At 43.2% G+C, this 8,056-nt stretch overlaps 1 long non-coding RNA gene across 1 annotated transcript; it reads right to left on the bottom strand.

Moving 5' to 3' along the window:
• Positions 1 to 3,556: 3,556 nt before the first annotated feature.
• Positions 3,557 to 4,298, bottom strand: LOC114429735 (uncharacterized). The gene is made up of 3 exons (XR_003669902.1): positions 4,236 to 4,298; positions 3,975 to 4,150; positions 3,557 to 3,606 (listed from the first exon to the last, which is right to left on the bottom strand). It is a non-coding gene; the product is annotated as an uncharacterized LOC114429735 (long non-coding RNA).
• Between the last annotated feature and the right edge of the window lie 3,758 nt (positions 4,299 to 8,056).

The following is an 8,056-nucleotide window of genomic DNA, read 5'->3' as shown; positions in this document are numbered from 1 at the left end:
TAATAATCCTAAGGGTTTCAATAGGGCTCTTGCACATTCGGTGCTCGGGCCCTAATAATCCTAAGGGTTTCAATAGGGCTCTTGCACCATTCGGTGCTCGGGCCCTAAAAATAAAAAAAATAATAATCCTAAGGGTTTCAATAGGGCTCTTGCACCATTCGGTGCTCGGGCCTAATAATCCTAAGGGTTTCAATAGGGCTCTTGCACATTCGGTGCTCGGGCCCTAAAAATAATAATCCTAAGGGTTTCAATAGGGCTCTTTGCACCATTCGGTGCTCGGGCCCTAATAATAATCCTAAGGGTTTCAATAGGGCTCTTGCACCATTCGGTGCTCGGGCCCTAATAATCCTAAGGGTTTCAATAGGGCTCTTGCACCATTCGGTGCTCGGGCCCTAATAATAATCCTAAGGGTTTCAATAGGGCTCTTGCACCATTCGGTGCTCGGGCCCTAATAAGCGCGCAAAGCATCTTGGGATATGTGAGGCCACGAAGGATGGTAGCAACTTCAGACCTGCAGTCCGGCCCCTGAATATTCCAGTGCTTATTGACCACACCGGTGTCTGTGTAGCATTAAACTACTGTTACTATTTATTAACTGATGATATATCTACTGTAATATAATCACTGATTCATCTTGCTTGATCACATCAACAACCTGTCATGTGTGTTCTCTGTGTATGATGTCTGTGCATGTTTGCTCCTCTCTCTCTCTCCTTCATCCTCTCTGTCCTGTCTCCCTCTTCTTCTCCTCCACCCGGCCGACTGTCAGCAGGAAGGTTCTTCCTTATGAGCCGGGTCCTGTTCAAGGTTTCTTCCTGTTAAAAGGGAATTTTTCTTGCCTCTGTTGCTCTTAAGGGGGTTCAGGCTCCACCAAAATGTAGGCAATAAGTTCTTCTCATGGAGTTCAGTCTTATCTTTATTTGTGCCTACCACATATTATCCTTTACAGTGGCTACTCCTGTGCTCTTCCATTCCTGCACTACATTTCTGGGAGTGGAGACAGACAGTCCAGACCTTTCACATCATTTCTGGTACCCTTCTCCTAATTCATGATAATGAATTATCTTTGTTTTAGGTCAGCGGAGAGCTGTTTAGAGGCCCCCATGTGTCTACTCTCTAAGAAAGAACCTAGGACAAGTACAGCAGCAGTTACCTATGTTAAACAGCTTTTTCATGATTGATTCCAGCTGTCTTTGTAACTGAAGATCTAACAAGCTAATCAAAGCAGTTTTGTGCTTCAACCTGCTTTATAAACCCCTACAGGTCTTGAAATGAATGTGATAAAAAGGGTGCCAACACTTTTGCACATTACATTTTTTACATTAAATTTTATTATAATAAATCTCTACTCTAAGGATGTCAATCTGGAAAACACTCAGATGTCTGCATCTCTGGAGGAAACAAACCTCGTCGCTGTGATCTTCTCTTAGGAAGGTAGAGCAAATTATCATGAAATGATAGGGGTGCCCAAACTTTTGCATACCACTGTAATCATGTTTTCAATTAGGATCTTATGTTTAGCAAGTATTTGACAGTGGTGGAACTGCTGTGTCTTCCTATCCAGGAGTTCGATGGCTCGTCACCAGAGGTTTCCAGAGGTTCCACGGATGTACTGGTGGCTTGTGAGCAGCATGAGAACAATTGAAGAAATGTGACAAAATCACAGCATTCAAAACTTTTCAGATCCTTCTATGTAAGTGAGTTTCTGATACATCGGAATTTTAGAGTGTAGTTTAGAGTGCACCTCAGATTTTTGGGATCTAATGTACTTAATACTCGAACTCTGTTACATGCATAGGCTACTTTGTTTATTTGAACTCAAACTTATGTTGACATGGATAAGAAACATCCATCCAGGCCTTCCTCAGGTGGACGTGTCCTCTGACTTCCCTTGTTCTGCAGACTGGCTTTTGTTGCTGTCTGTTGGGAGGAACCAAAAAAACATACAAATTACTTCCAGATAAACACAAACAAATGATGAACATGATCTCACACTAACTTCGGAGAGGAACTTTGTTTGAACTCACCCCCTTCAATATTCCTCATCGGAAGACTCCTCTGCATCACACTCACTGATGAGTCAACACAGACACAGCCATCAACTTTTACATCATTTACTGACAAACATGAAGCTGTCAGAATGAAGTGATCTAAAGTCTGACCTGTTGACAGCAGCACCTTCTGGATCTTGAACCAAAGTGAATTCGTCTGGATCAGAGTCCTTTTCTGCATCCTGTAAGAATGATAAATATTATAGAAACAAACTGTATTTCAGGTTCAGAAATGAAAACATGTACAAATATTAGTGAGAAAACACAAGCAGCGGTAGCAGACTTTAGATCTGAGGAACGCTTGGATGGTGAGCAGCTCATCTGTCTTCTGTTCCACTAAACCCAGGTAGGACATGATGTTGTTGTCGGTGACGCTTGTGGAGGAGCCCACCATGTCATCAATCAGTGAGCGGTCACACTCTAGGCTGGAGAAGGTGCTGTTTACTCCTGTGAGAGGGAGGAATATCAAGTATTCGAGTATCAATGTTCTAACTGATGACTCGATTTAACAGCTGGAAGTCACAAGGTTGTGAAAAAAACCTGTTTTAATCTGTTCCAGGACTTTGCTGATGATGGTGGCTTGGTCTTCATAATCCTCTGCCTGAGACTCGGCCTCCTTTAATCTCTCCTGGACGTCTCTTAGCCGAGAGTCATAATCCTGCTCCTGCTGCCGACCTTTGGCTTCAGCCTGCTCCATGTTTGTTTGGATCTAAACTCATTCACAGCACAAATACATAAATAAATGACCCAGCAAACCACTGTCTTCAATGTAATTCAGAAGGTTGCAGCAAGGCAACTGGACTTGTAGAATTTCTACAGGTCCAGTAGCTTTGCTTTAACCAACTGAATAAAAATGACCCGGATGACTGAGAATCTTCATCAACAGGTTCATTGTAATGTGTGAGACCTTCAAATCAAACTCACCTGGCTAATTTCATTCTTTAATACATCAATCTCTTTGTTTTGCTCGTTCACCAAATTGAAGAGAGCAAAGTTCTCCTCCTCACCTACAGGGGGAAACAATACAATACATAATACAGCAGGGAGATACAGTGTGTTTCCATTTAATGAGACCCCCTTCTGACTGGAGAAAGTTGGTCTAGCTAGAGCGGGATCAAATCTGGTAGTTCAATCTTTGGTAGTTCAGTGGATGTTTTACACATGGCGTGACCCAGATACTGTCCCCATGAACCCAGAAGTATGATGTCGCTAGCCACATTCGTGTTCAGACCTTAGCCAGATTTTAGCAAACCCAGCTCAATCCACCTCTGTGAGGTGGATCTATCTAATCCAGCTTTAACTGGATTTTTGTGCTGTTCTGATTGATTACACAAGACTGAACGGGGTCTGAATGTACTCATGTACAAATGCAAGAGGATTATAATCCTGACATAAACTGTGTGCAGAATATGAGACTCACCCTGGATGAACCTGGTCACCAGCAGGTCCAGGTTGTCCTCTCCTGTCACAGTCTGAAGTTTCCTAAACATGTCCTCCAGAACGTCCAGAGACACGTCCTGTGAGTCCCCCCTCCTCTGCTCCTTCAGCTCTGACACTGAGAAACACAAAACACATCAGATTCACATCAGTGAGGCGCCAGTCTCATCTTCATCAGCAGGGTTAGCATTAGCATCACAATGTTATGTTTATCATTCATGTTTATCATTCATTATTCTCTTTAGTCTTAGTGCCTGTATTCACAATGACACAAGGACACACAAATGTGTAACTGTATTGTATGTGCAACATTATTGCCTGCTACATGAATTCTACTGAGAAACACATGTTGTTTGTACTTTTGTCCTTTTCCGCTGTGGCTTTTTGCATTGATGAAAAATGAATGATACAATTATTGGAACTGTTAGCACTGCTAAAACTTTAGACACATTAGCTACAACATCATGCGGGCCGCCTGCCTCTTACATTGCCTGGTTCCCATTTTGTGGTCGCTCCTCTCGCTGCCCTTGACGCTCATGAAGTTCTTCAGGCTGCTCTGCTGTGCAATAACCCGCTCCAGTTCCTTCATCTCAGCGTTAAAGTGAGCGTGTTCCTTCTCCGCTGTCTCCCTCAGCACGGTCAGCTTGGACTGAGCCTCCACCCTTATGTATACCAGTTCCAGATATGAGCTGCAACATCTCAGAGGTTTCCTTCCATTTAACACAACTGGCTGTCTCAGGAGCTCACCTTTCTTCGTTAGCAGCGCTGATCTGGTTGGTAACTTCTGCGTTCTTCTTGTGGAGTTCCTGCAGTTCCTGCGATACAAATATATCTGCTAATAAAGTGTTGAAGGAGAAATCAACAATGTGCCCATGGTGATGATATGATAAGAGTTGTAACCTTGTTCAGCTTGTTGTGTTGCTGCTGGAAATGGTGACGCTCATTAAGAAGACTCTGCAGCTTCTCCTTCAGATGGCTGTTTTTTGCTAACTGCTCATTGAGTTTAGTGGTGGCCTGGACAGAGATGAACATAAAGTAAACAACAGAATGGCTTTGTTTTGTTTGTTTATGCTGTAGCAATGAGTTTGATGACTCACTCTGTGCAGCTCTCCTTCCACAGATTTCTGAGTGCTCTGTACCTCTGACCTAACACAGAGACTGACAGCTCCTCTTCTCGCTTCCATCATCTCGGACTCCAGGTTTGAAATCTGCCCGCATTAAAGTCAAAAGTAAAAAATATGAATCAACATGAAATGATGAAATACATACACGATATACAGTCAGACCTTTCTCTGCAAGTCCTTTTGTTTTTGCCTCTCTCTCTCTAGCTCTTCATCCAAAGCATGGTTATGCTGGAGCAGCTTCTGAAGACGCTGGATGTCCTCAGTCTTCATCTCTTTGCGCCTCTTACACGCGCTGAGCTTTTCACGGAGCTCCTCCTGCTCCTTCAGCAGATTCTCAATCTCCTGCCTTCATCCAAGTCAACATGTGATCAGATATACAATAGACACACACACACAAATACAGTGTGTGAGTTACAGTATGGTAAGTGCGCTCACTCTTGTTTGTAGATTTGTCTCTGGGTCTTGCGGTTGTAGGCCTCATTCTCTCTCTCCATGGTCCTCACTCGTCTCTGCAGGTCCTCAAGTTTGGCTTTCTCTAACTCTGTTTAAAAACGTTATTTAACATTACAGATATTTCAACCAAACAACAATACAACTGATAATAATTACAAGATTTAAAAACAAAAAAACACACATCACCTGTGCCACCTGTGCTCGAGGACGACCTTCTTCGAGACATGTTTACACCAAATGCAGCCAAATCTTTAAACAAGAAAACATGAACGAATGTCTTAATGGAAATATCATTGTCCTCTGTCACGATTCCTATTTAGTCTATTTAAGATATTGAAATCTAATTTTAAATACACAGGTCATCAAAATAACCAAAATGCTAACGTAGCATGTCTTGCTAGCTGTTACAGAAGACATCAAATATTTAGCTTGCTCGTACTTAGCTAAACTATATCAGGTGTGTGAAATGTGTGTGTTGTGCTGTGTAAGAATAAATAAAAGTTTATCTGACCAGCTGTACGCTTGGGAACCCACCGAACCTTTGCAGGACACCAGTACACCGCAGCGGCAGCTGTCTGAAGTGTTGTTAGCAACCGTTGCTAAGGAACACGGGACAATCAGGCCCTGCTCTCAGGCTGTCAGGCAGCGGCCTTCAAGGTGCTCCGTATGAAATTAACACATGAGAGATACTATATGAAATGAGCCTATTTTATAATATGGTAAACAAATATTAATTAAAAAGTGAATTTAACAAAATACAAATGCTCATAAAAATATAGATGATAAATATTTAATCGACCAGTCATCAGACTCTGATCATACATGTGACATTTCGTACAGATCGGACAGAAAACGAAGAAGTTATAGAGACTTTCTGTGTCCTCAGAAATGGTCAAACTTTGAGGCCACGCCCCGGCCACACCGTCAGACTTTTGTAAGAGTTTTGGAATGCGTCTATTCCCTATGGTATCCTGAGTGGACACGGCGAATTTCAGCTCAATCCGATGAAGTATGCGAGGCGTGAAAAGTTTGGCAGCAGGGTCACACATCGCCAAAAATGGCCACAAACCTTCAAATGGTGGACTTCCTGTTGGGTTTGGAGGGGGGGTCCAAGAGACTTTTTTGTGCGTCTTGAGGTGATACATATGTGTGCCAATTTTCATAATCCTGTGTCAAACCGGCCAGAGGGGCTACGCGTTGGGGGCGCTATAGAGCCATTTTTATATGTGCATTTCAAAAGTCAGCAAATTTCAAAATTTTTCAGGCGAATGAATTTTTCTACCAAGTTTGGTGAGTTTTTGGGCATGTTAAGGCCTCCAAAAATGCGATCTCGGAGGGGAAAAAAAAAATAAAAAAAAATTAAAGCTGCAAGCAGCATTGCGGGCCCTCGCGCACCTTGCGATCCGCGGGGTCATCGCAGTCTTCTCTCCTATGCTCTCGTCTCCTATACTCTCCTGTGCTATGCTCTCCTCCTCTCATTTCCACAGATATACAACAAACACATGTTTACAACCAAACTTTCCTGCTACCAGTAGGTGGCGCTATGACCGTATCATCCTATTAGCATATATATCTGTTTAGACTCGGCTCCATGGCAGTACTGTAAGATTTTGTCCACATTGCATAAAGTATATGGGTAGTACTGCATAAAACACAGCGAGTTCCTTTGTAATGGCGAATGGTCAACTTTGAGGCCACTCCCCCACCACACGGTAATACTTTTGAAAGAGTTTTGGAATGCGTCAATTCCCTATGGTGTCCTGAGTGGACACAGTGAATTTCAGCTGAATTGCATGAAGTATGCGAGGCACGAAAAGTTTTATAGCAGGGTCAGAAAACGGTAAAAATTACAAAAAAAAAGTCAAAATGGTGGACTTCCTGTTGGGTTTGGAGGGGGGGTCCAAGAGACTTTTTTGTGTGTCTTGGGGTGATACACATGTGTGCTAATTCTCATGATCCTGTGTCAAACTGGCCAGCGGGGCTACGCATTAGGGCAATAAATACAGTGACTTCCTTTGTAATGGCGAATGGTCAACTTTGAGGCCACGCCCCCGCCACACCGTCAGACTTTTGTAAGAGTTTTGGAATGCGTCTATTCCCTATGGTGTCCTGAGTGGACACAGTGAGTTTTAGCTCATTTGGATGAAGTATGCGAGGCGTGAAAAGTTTTGCAGCAGGGTCACAAATCGCCAAAAAATAACAGAAATTTCAAAATGGCGGACTTCCTGTTGGGTTTGGAGGGGGGGTCCAAGAGACTTTTTTGTGCATCTTGGGGTGATACACATGTGTGCCAATTTTCGTGACCCTACTCAAAACAGGCCACAGGGGCAGGCAGAAAAACCTATGAAAACACAACATTTTGTGTAGCCAGTAGGTGGCGCTCTGTCAAAGCCTCAATATTGTTGTATAGATGTGTTTAGGGTCAGACTCTGATCATACATGTGACATTTCGTACAGATCGGACAGAAAACGAAGAAGTTATAGAGACTTTCTGTGTCCTCAGAAATGGTCAAACTTTGAGGCCACGCCCCGGCCACACCGTCAGACTTTTGTAAGAGTTTTGGAATGCGTCTATTCCCTATGGTGTCCTGAGTGGACACGGCGAATTTCAGCTCAATCCGTTGAAGTATGCGAGGCGTGAAAAGTTTGGCAGCAGGGTCACACATCGCCAAAAATGGCCACAAACCTTCAAATGGCGGACTTCCTGTTGGGTTTGGAGGGGGGGTCCAAGAGACTTTTTTGTGCGTCTTGAGGTGATACATATGTGTGCCAATTTTCATAATCCTGTGTCAAACCGGCCAGAGGGGCTACGCGTTGGGGGCGCTATAGAGCCATTTTTATATGTGCATTTCAAAAGTCAGCAAATTTCAAAATTTTTCGGGCGAATGAATTTTTCTACCAAGTTTGGTGAGTTTTTGGGCATGTTAAGGCCTCCAAAAATGCGATCTCGGAGGGGGAAAAAAAAAAAAAAAAAAAAAAATAATTAAAGCT

The sequence above is a fragment of the Parambassis ranga genome, unplaced genomic scaffold, assembly GCF_900634625.1.
Source record: "Parambassis ranga unplaced genomic scaffold, fParRan2.1 scaffold_21_arrow_ctg1, whole genome shotgun sequence".
Taxonomy (NCBI): Eukaryota; Metazoa; Chordata; class Actinopteri; family Ambassidae; genus Parambassis; species Parambassis ranga.
This window is presented reverse-complemented; position numbering and strand designations above follow the sequence as displayed.